The following is an 11,101-nucleotide window of genomic DNA, read 5'->3' as shown; positions in this document are numbered from 1 at the left end:
AACAGGGCAAGGCAGGCGGACTCCCCTGCTTTCCTCAAGGACTGGTTTATTTCAGCTATTCAACACATTTAAACCCTCAGCTCCGTGAGTAGGGCAGGTGTACAGACAAGGTGCTGGACCTCAGCATGGGAAGGCAACAGCCTTGCAGCCGTGGGACCCAGCACGAAGGGGGAGGAATTAGGCATTGAAAGCCCAGGGACCCACTGGCTCACAGACCTGCAGCGATTATGGCAGTCAGGGAGTAACCTCAAAAGCCTCCAGAAAAGCCAGGCTTCCATCTGTTGCCGTTAACACTTGGAGTCTGTACTTTCACTTCAGGAAATGAAAGCCTGGAGCAACCTGGTCCTTCAAACTGGCAAGTGCACAGATTCCTGCAAAAGCAGAGCACTTGTCACCATTTCAGCCTTGTTTCCTTCATCCTCTTACACGGGGCTCCCTGTTACATTTAAAGAGCATTTGTGGGATAGCTGTCATCCAGATATCCATCACAAGTACCTCAGAAGAGCCCTGACAAGCACAACATCCAATGTCCTTCTATTTCACTGAAAGGGAAAACTGACTGCTGGTGGTAGCTCAGAGCCTTCTGAGGTGCAGTTCCCCTACCTATCAAATAACAAAAAAACCCCAACCCTTTCTCAGCTCACAGAGGTGCTATAACTCATACCTGACATTTGCAACATTCCTTGACAATCCCTGGTAAAACCATTAGCACTGGAGGGGATGCAAGGCCACAATCTGCCACCTCACTCTGTTCGTACGCAGTAAGTTACTGCCACTAGCTCCCTCAGCATGCGAGACAGAAAATAAAATTTAACTTTCACTTGCTTTATGTTGCTTTTAAAATGACATCTTACACGCTTGCTGGACAGGGAAGGCTACACTGTCATCATGTCTCCATGAAGATCCAATTCCCTAGGGGGACATTTCTTCCCTTTTTTTAAAAAAATAACATTGCAAAGACACTTGGAGACATTTTTCCTTGTTCACATGGAGAAAAACTCGCAATCTCAGGTTTATTGAATGACACAGAAGTGTCATTCATTGTTAAAACTTGGAAACACGCAAGGAAAGAGGAAAAAGTAGTATTTCACTTTTCTAGCACGGCTCAAGCTGGCCTCATACAGAAAGACTGATTTCCCAGACCCCAGGGCATTCTAGGCATTTCACACCACTTGCCCATGGGTAAACCTGAGCCTTAGTAACTCCCCATGAGATGGTGCATCACCCAGACCCTGCCAGGCCCTCACCAGCTTGCTGTTGAAACCAGGATGGTTTCAGCATGTTGAACCCTTGTAGTTGGAAACCTCTTTGGATCTCCAGTCATTTCTCTGGTTTCAGCTCCGCTGGTGTGTTCCCTTGGTAGAGATCTATGCTTTGTTATCATAGACCTTCTGATCCACCTGCACAACATTCCTGGCACAACTGCTGATGCCCCTAAGCACCCCATTGGGAAAAGCCTATCTCTCTCCAGGGCCCTGGTCCTGCAAGCACCCTGCTTGTCCAGCTCTTCTCCACAGGAATGTGCCACTGCCAAAGCAAACTGACATCCCAGCTTTGGGGACCTTCCAGAAATCAACTGCTCCTGACTCAAGCAAATGCCAGGAGCACAGAATTCTCACCCCCCCCTACCCCACCCCCCAAAAAAGCCAGTTTTCCTATTTCAGCACTCCAGGCTCTGCAGATTTAGACCAGATCCCACAAAATGTCTTTGCCCTTCTCTTTCTTTTTAAGCACACGGAACTTGCCCCTCTTTTGCAGATAATTTCCCTTGGAGCCATTGATTCCTCATCCATCAAACTTAAACTTACCTTGTCCAGGTTGCAGCCAAGACTCAGCACCAGTGACTGTCCATGTTGATGGCAGATCACTTGTTTCAGTAACCCCATACTGCCAGCCCTACACTGAATTTCCTTCCAGTGTCATTTCAGCACAGAAGAAAAGACTCAGCATCCCACTTTCAAAAGAGTTTGGTGCATGACCCATGCACATGAGAAGTCCTGCAGGATGACAGGGAATTGATAGCAGCAGCTGGACTGTGGGCTTGGCATGGATGGCACTGCCCAGGAGAGGATGTTTTGCATCCAGCTGTGCCTGGAGATGGCCATTCCCATTTACATCCCTAAACACAGCACTTGTTCTCCTGAGCATCCTGTGGCCTTTGCAAATTAAGGACCAGGTAGCTCCAGCTCAGGGCCATGCTGCTGCTATTCTTTCAGAAGCATTTTACACCCAGAGCTTTGGCAACCCCCCCTGCTTGGTGTATGCTCGCTGGGCTGTACCTGTTAGCCAGCCATACAGTAGAGCAACCCACAAGGAACAGGAGGGAGGACTTGGGCTGGGATCTCTCCTCCATGTAAAACAGGAGCACTGCTAAAGCAACCTCCCATCAAACAGAACCTACCGATCCACTGGGTCCCCATTCCTTCATCAGAGGGTCTTATAACTTGCCGAGATCAAGGGCCCTTTCATTGCTTGTTCCCAAAAGCCAGGAGGAAGCTGCAGATATACCATGAACACTTAGGAGGAAAAGCATTACAGCATCTAAAGGCACTTTAAATGATTTAGATACAAACTTGCCTGTAATAAGACATCTATTTTGGTTAATCTCTTAGTTGCAAATCTTGAAACTCTTGAACCTGCCTCAGGCTACTGTCAGCAGCACTTCATTTAACACTGCTTATTGGGAATAACTGCTATTTCCCACTGTAACCTCCAAACCTCTTAAAGTGTCTTATTGCTTTGCCCAAATATACTTGCCTTAAGGATACAGAGGGTTTTTTCCTCGCTAAGAACTGTTAAGATGATTTGAACAAGCTGAATCAGAAGAGACTGTTTCCCAGGCGAAGCAGCCGAGACTCAAAATACCATCCCCGCGATATTTAAGGAGTGATTTTTTTTTTTTGAGCATTTACTTGGGTTATGAAATCAAACGGCTGCACTTTGATCACTCCTCATGAGCAAAGGAGTCAAAGGCATGGGGATGGGTTCATCCACCAGGAAAGCCACTTGGGGCCAACCACCCCTGCCTGCCCCTGGGGAAAGAGACCACCTCCCCTGCCTGCACCAGGGATGTGGAGACCATCCGCTCGGACACACCAGTGTCCTAAGCTCTCTGCGGAGACTGGTGAGGGGTTTAGCACCATCAGTGCTCGCATTTCAAGTCCAATCACATTTTTACGTTAAGAGGATGCAGAGCCACGGCAGGCGCCGAGCTGTGCGGTGCCCAGGCGCTGCTCCAGCCCGTCAGCCCAAGTGCCCACCCTTCCCGGCTTGGCCCTGCTCAGTCGGCTTACTTTCAAACACAACCACTTGCACTGCAGGCAGTTGGACCCCAGACATACATAGCAATGACTATATTGAGGGGCTGTCAGAGCTCCAACCCTGATAACCGATGGGAAATGCAGCAACCCTAAAGCAGGGGTGATAACCCACCCCGTCCTGCTGACACAGGGACCAGCATCAGGCAACTGCCCATTTTATTCCCAAGCAGCAACCACACATGTCCCAGGTAAGAACAGCAGCAGCAGAGCAGATGTACCAGAGCCCTTCAAGCACGTCTTTTAGATACAACACTTTTAACTATAATGCGGGATTTCCAAGCCCAGCCCTGCGCCTGGAGCAACCAGTCATCTCTGCAGGTTTGCAGTCCCCATCAATAGTGCAACTTCAGCAACCGTCTTCTCTCTGCTCAGTGGGAAAAGGTCTGGCCACTAACTAGTGTTGACCCACATTGTGCAGGACACAGAGAAATGGGAAGCCATGACCCCGAAGGAAAGGAAAGGGACTCACACCATGCTGGCTCAGAGCATGCACAGACCTGGCTTGGGATCAGCTTCTATTCCCACTAACATGCCTGAGAAAGTGCTCTAGCATTAAGGGATCACAGCTCACAGGGACTTAGAGACACCCTCTCCCATCCCTCTGCACCAGTTTTACACAGAAATTTTAATGCAAAGAAAAAAAAAAATCAGTATGAAATATGTACATATAGGCTATGCTTAAATAAAAACATAACTGTGTAGGTTCTGGCTGCTAAAGGACCCTGTCTATCATACAGATAAACCCCGGTTTAGTAGGAATGAAAGTGACCAACTAATCCAGCCTCTGCCAAACTACAACCAGTACAGCAAGAACCAGCATGCTGTCTGCAAACCCAAATTGGTATCAAAGTTGTAACACTCAGCTTTGGCGCACCATAGTCCCTGGAAAGCTGCAGAAATCTAAACCATGTCTCTCCAGGCAGCACTCAAAGCCTCTTCTACCCCACGTCTCCCTGTTCTCTGCTTCCACTCTGGAGCTAAACCCTTATTCTGAGCTCAGGTTACAGATAAGAAATATTCCACTGGCTGTAAAACAAACACTCATTTCTCCTTCCCCCTTTGCATAATCAAAACCAAACACTCAAAAACCGCTTCATCCCTACGTGAGGCAAAGCACACACAGTGAGGTACCTGCACAGCCCTGGGCTTTCAGAGACAGCTCACCCATAGTGCAAAAAGTCACATTTATATTTAAAGAAGAATAAAAACTTACTGAACCTACTTCTTCACACAGGGCAGCTCCCCAGTGCAGCTCCAGCTCTCACAGAAGTTGACAGCAGGCCAGAGCCATCTCAGGAGCTCTGGGGCAGACCAGCCCCACATGTCCCGGCTCAAGGCAGTGCTTCCCACCCAAAATGCCCTCAGCCCCATCACTCCTGCTAACAAACAGCTGCAGCTTTTAAGCCCTCCGGAGAGCCGAGGAGTGGAGCACCTGCACCAGCAGCTGATAGCACTTACTGCTCCGCAATTAAGCTAATTTTGCACCCGGAGGGGAGACAACTGTGCAACCACTCATCAGGCCACCTCCAGTTCCCTGGTCCTTGCGCTATGACAGTACAACGCAGGCAGGCACCGACGCTTGCTGCAGCACTCAGAGGTGCCCCTGTGCCAGCAGTGGGAGCAAGGAAGCGTTGCAGTGGCCCTGCAAGCACCGGAGGCTTGCAGGAAGAGTCCCTGGGCCCTTTTCCATAGCACAAGTACTATTTTTGTGCTCTGTCTGTCCAGCAAACCTTGCAGAGTCCAGCACGCTTTAGGGCAATGCAGCAGCAGTCGCTTTGTTGTGCTGCAAAAGCCCACGTTGCATGTACTCCAAAGCTGACACGTATGATCTAGCACACTGGCCTGGCTGACAATAGCAAAAAAACCCCCAACAACCCTGTCTCAATCAGCTTTCTCCTGTGGCAAGAAGCACTGAGAGTGTGACATGCTCTGCTAAAAACAGCAAAGATTCTAGATTGAGGCAGGGTTAGGAGGCAAGACCAGAGCCTCCAAACCAGTGGGAAGTGTCCCAGCTACGGCTGCCACCACGACCTCAAATCTCCCCGCTCCTCCTCCACGCCAGTCTGCAGAAGTGCTCAGAAAAGGAAACATCAACTCCGTCTTTTTTCCTCCACAGGGCTGAAAAATGGGTTCAGTGCCTCCTTCTCACATGTCAGTGGAGACAAGGCATTGCAGCCGGCACCCGGGGAAGGAGCACAGAGGGACACGGCAGGTGCCAGCAGGGGAGGGGTTTCTTTTGGGGCAGAGAAGGCACCTCCAAGGTGCCGCCCCTGGTCTTACCTTCGCCCAGAGATGGGTCCCTTGGAGGCAGCTATGCTCAACATCCATCAGTCTTTATAGCAGGACAGACAGTCATTAGAGATGCTCCTTCAGCCTCCTTCCAAATGCTTTGTATCTTCATCCATCAGTCGGATTTCTCCTCCACTAGATAAGCTTCCCTTCCACTTTGAGAGTTTCAGAAGTCATTTGCAGACATCTCAGCTTGTTCCTTGTTAAATACTGCTAACGATAGCATTTTAGACTCTTGGCCATACATCCACTTTCAGTTCTAGTATAAATTTTAATCTATTTTTCCCTCTCACTTCTATTCAAGTTTTTTTTAAAAAAAATACTGGAATAAAAAGGAAAGCACCAAATAATTGAAAGGAGCAGCTAAAAACAGAAGGGAAGGAAAGCTGAAGAAAGTTATCATGATTGAAATGTTCAATAAAATTGGAGGAAAGAGGAAAAAATTCCAATTTTTAATGAAATGGATGATGAAAAAGGCCTTTTTCAGTTAAGTATTTTTAATATGAGACATGTCAACAGGCTGTAATTATGATGCAGCCCTACTGCACTACCCTGCACTGTTTCTCATTCATGCAGATAAATCGGGCCCGCAGTCCTGCCTAGCGAAGTACTTTGCAAGAAAATCCCATTCAAAACTCCCCCAGCGCACCGGGGCCGCGCTGCCCCACCAGGCTCAACGTCTGCGTGAGGTCTCACTGGCCCACGGCAGCAGATCGCTTTGGCGAGAGCCGTTTTCCCACCCCAGATCAGGCTCCCACCTCCGCGGGCTGTCCCAGAAACATCGCCCTGCTCCACTTTCCTTGTTTTAACTGGCTAGATGGTGCATTTTCTCCCGTCTGTTCATCCTTATTCTAAACTTTTTCAGCTGATGCTTTCGAAGCCTAACCTATAAAATGTTGCAACCAATAAACCTGTTTTGGGGGGAAAAAGTTTTCCAAAGAGAGAAAGCATCAAAGATGATGGTTTACAGAAAGCTATGAGCAGAAAATGGGAGGTTGGAGTTGAAATGCTGATGCTGATGAAGCTTGAATGGTCTATTCTCACCATAATAATGAGCACATACATGATTAATGAAAATATTTATCCTCGTAACCCACTGCAGCAAGTTAATATTTAATCCAAAGGCCGCGTGAAAGCCCAACCTCTCCTGGTTCCTCACCTACCGCCTCGTTTCCTTGGAAATCTCTGAACTCTGCAAGCTGACCTGAGATTTGGCTCTTTGGGGCTGATCTAAGAACCACACTGGCTTTTTCTGGCTTTCTGCATAAGTACCACACCTTTTGATCCCGTAACCGTCGTCACTTGGGACCTACAAGGTTTCTTAGATAATCCCGGAGAGTCGGTGCCTTGTAACTCGTCTCACTTTGATATTCAAGGCAAAGCTGGACAGCCCACACATGAAAAGACAGGCTTCCCTTTCTTCCCAGGCTTAATTTCATCTGCAAATTAAACATATCGAGACAGATATTTATAGAGGAATGCCCTGATCCTCCTGGGAGGGCCATGGAGTCTCCAATGTGTAATTTTGCTTTAGGAATATGATTTTATTCCTGACTTTCTTCTGAGGCTGGTGGCAGAAGAGGAGAAGGGCAGGGAAGAGGGATCATTGGCAGCGGCACTCACCAAGTGTTCCTCTACTCCCCCCCTCAATTTAAGCCTAGGGCTAATGCATTGTAAGATGGTGTGGGTGCACACAAGGGGACTAAGACTCTTTCTGCTTCCCTGTCATTGTTCTCTGCAAAGCTATGTCAGGACACGGCTCTTAAAAGGCTACAATTTTCACTTTTTAAAAAAAATGAGGTCTGTAAACTCTGCTAGCAAGTGCTTTCAGCTGTGCCTTGCAAATAAAAAAGCCAACAAGCCACCTTTAAATATAGTGTACAGACTAAAATAACTACTAAGCCCTGGGTCTCGATGAGTCTTCGTGACAAGGAGCTCACACACAGTCATCAACTTCCCTGTATCCCAGCCCCTCCATCCCACATTCTCACTGTGGGTAGTCCCCAGCACTAAAAAAACTACAGAAAAGAAGTGTTTTGGCTGATGTGGTTTTCAAAGAAGCACCAGAGGGGAGGATGAAGGACAAAGGTATCAGTCCTCCTGAGGGCTGACTCCTGCTGAAATCAGCTCTTACTGCTGTCGCTCAGAGCTAGGGCAGATCAGTGACTCCTGCCTGCTCTCGAGGCTGTGAAAGCCACCCAAAAAGTGGGTCTGCTGTCCCGCAGCCCAACAGAGCCCACAGGATCCCAGCAGCACAGGAGCTGCAGGAGCAGGGAGGTTTCTGCAGGGCAGGCTGTGAAAAACCGCATCCGCTCTCCTGGAGCTGTTGCAGGAAAACGAGGCGGGCGCCGAGCACCGGCTTCTGACCGTGGGCTGCTGGGGACGACGTGCTGGGGGCCTCTTACCTTGGGAACAGCAGGTTCTGCTGCCAGCAGCCCTGTATAGCCCCCATAAAGCTTTGTGAGCTTCATCTCCTTCTTGCAGGAGGCACAGCCAGCACACGTACCTGCACAGGACCAGCACGGGACCCCCGGGGCGATTTCCCCGGCTCCCAGAGAGTGCGCATCAAGCCAGGCTGACCCCCGAGGGGCATGGAGGGCAAAGCTACAAACTCCTTCACACAGCAATTGCCTTTCTTCTCTTTTCCAGCTAAATATTTTCTTCTTTTTACCTTCTTGATAAAGAATGACTTAATGCTATTCTTCTTTTGCCCAGTATCACCCTCTTAAACCTCCGTTGCGTTGCAGACACATGTCTACAAGAAATTTTGCTGCTGGGAAACCCACTAAGAGGCTCCGGCTTGGTGTATCGGTTCATTAGTGCAAGGTTTGTTGTAATGACCGTGTCATGCTGCTGTTTGTAAGGGCTTGGTTGGGATGCCCAGGCTCATCACTGCCAGCTCCTGGGCAGGGCTGGGCATGCAGTATCGTCCCTGTGGGGTTATTCATGATGTTCAGGGGTGGGAAACCTGCAGAAAATATGGTTTCAGTAGTAATGAGAGGGACTTTGGTACATTACTGCATGCTATGAGGTATGTCTTTAAGCTTCAGTAAACTTCTAGAGTCCCTGGGAAGCTGGTAATGTGCCTTTGAAAGAAGCATGACTTATGAAATTGCGGGTTTTAGCTTAGCTGGGTAATATTAATGAGAAAATATTGTGGGCTGCGGGTAGAAGTCTCCTGAATCCCATAAGTTAGGAATAGATTGTTCTGTTTTCCTAAATGAAGCAACGCAGTGCAATACTGCTCCTAAATCAGGTTGATGGTGAGAATTATTTATTAATTTGTATAGGATCAGACGCAAGCTCAGCCGAATAAATACAAACTAAATTGTAGGAAACAGTTATAAACTTTGACTTGCTGTGGGCATAGAAGAAAAGTTTTTGCTGTGGTTTTGAGAAGGAGCAGGCAGGCTGCAGCTAGCACCCTCTGTGATAGAGGTGGCACAAGGTGGTGGCAAAAGGGATGGAGATGGAGGGACAAATCCTCCTTTCTGCTGGAGCTGCAGTGAAGATGATCAAAAAAACCCCAGGCTCTCAACTGCAGTGCAGCAGCTTCACAGTAATTAAAGCTTGAGATCGCCAGCTCTGCCTTTGCCTGCTGCAGCCCCGCTTGCACATCAAAAGGAGATGTTTCCCGTGAGGACAGGTCCCGCGTCACCAAATTCAGGTTTTGATGTGCACTCTGAGCCAGTGTGTAAGTGATGATCCAGAAAAGTCTCTTAACAGCAGCTCATAGGGAGCAGGTGATGACACATCCCCCTTGGGTACCCCGGGCTCATGATGACTTGGTGGCGCCCTGCTTTTTGGGTAGCACAGGCTCATTCAAAGGGACTGTCCCCGGAGCAGGAGGTGGCCCTCTGGGGCACAGCAGGCTCCCAGCTCCTAGGGCTAGGGCTCTGCGGGTACCACACAGTTGCAGCTTTGCTTCCTGCCAGCACCTGGCCTCCTACCAGGAGAGGATTTATTCCTCCCTGAACAGGTCTCCAGTGATGTTATTAATCAGGGAGATGGACAAGTACAACACATTTTATTGTGCGCTGCGGATGAGTGATAAGTCTGGGCGCCGATGCCTGGGATAGCAATCAGGAGAGGGCGAGTGAAAGGAAGAGGAGGAAAGAGCAGCATTGTGGGTAAATATATGCGCTTCTGGTGGTGATTACCCTCCAAGTAATTAGTTTTTAAATCAGGCAGACGTTTCAGGAACTACTCACTATGAGCTGCTTTAATTATTTATACTCCCTTTTATTCTTATTATTTATAGTCATCCTCTTCGGATGATGATGCTCTCTGGGGCGGGCTGGTCAGGTGGAACCGGGACCCACCTCCAGCTCAGCCTGGCTGAGCAGCCATCTCCTCCAAGGCTGCCAGGCACCCCAAGAGCCCTGCTGTGCTGGGGGGTCCTCCTCTCCCCGCCGCAGCCAGGCGAAGGGGAGCGAGCGCCCGTCGTTGCTGTGGAAAGCCCTGCTCCGATCGGTAATTAAACTCTCACTCATCTTCATTTCCCTCATTTGTTAAAGTGAGGCCGTTCAATAAGCCATTAGTGCAAGGCCCTCTGTCAGCTACAGCATCGTTAGGCAAATTTCCCTTCGAGACAGCCCGGGAGGGCACGGGCAGGGGAAGCAGCCCCTGGCCTGACTCCTCCGCTGCCCAAACCCTCCCCACCCACCCTCCTCCCAGGTCACTCTTGCCCTTCGGCCAAAGCTCTGGGGAGAGGTGGTGGTGGTGGTGGATTTTGCAATGGCAAACCCTTCCCCCAAGCTGGGATTTTTCCCGCAGCACCACACAAAGCCCCGCTCCATCAGCACATCTGGTGTTGCTGCTCTCCCTTCACCAACCCCACCTCTCCGGAGCTTCGTAACATCTGGAAGCCATTCCCCGAGCCATTCCCATGAACAGACCTCCAACCCGCCGAGCTCCTCCTCTGCATTGAACAAAAGCTGCCCTTATTGCTGAGCTTGGGAATTTTGCCTGCCTTCCTCTTGCCCCAACCACAAACCATTTCTCAATCTGTCACCAGGAGGGCAACTGCCTGGAGAGCCCTGGAGCATCCTCTGCCCCATCTTCCTCCATGGACACGGTCAGATGCCAGCATTGAGGAAGACTGCAAAAAAAACAGATACCAGCGCAAGAAAAAGCACCATACGGAGAAAAGCTGCTGCAGATTTTACCCAGAAGCAAAGCCCATGGTCCATATTTGTAACTACTACATGTTGACTTTTTACCCCTCTAAGACCTTTTGCTGTGAGTTACAGTTACAATAGTGGCAACACCTTGATCTTGCTGCTTCTCCTTGATAGACTCATGTGGTAGAGAAGAGCTGTGGGGGGTGAGGAGTGTCTGAGCTAAAGCAAGCACAAAAAGCTAAAGCAAGCAGTGTAGCACACCCAAAAAAAAAGGGTGTTGCTAGGGTGAGGTTTAGCACTGGGGCAAAGGGGGGCCCATCAACAACTTTACTGCACACCTCACTGGATGCAATACCAGACGAGCCGATT

Source organism: Leptosomus discolor, chromosome 15, assembly GCF_034619465.1.
Source record: "Leptosomus discolor isolate bLepDis1 chromosome 15, bLepDis1.hap2, whole genome shotgun sequence".
Taxonomy (NCBI): Eukaryota; Metazoa; Chordata; class Aves; order Leptosomiformes; family Leptosomidae; genus Leptosomus; species Leptosomus discolor.
Note: the sequence above shows the minus strand (reverse complement) of the source record.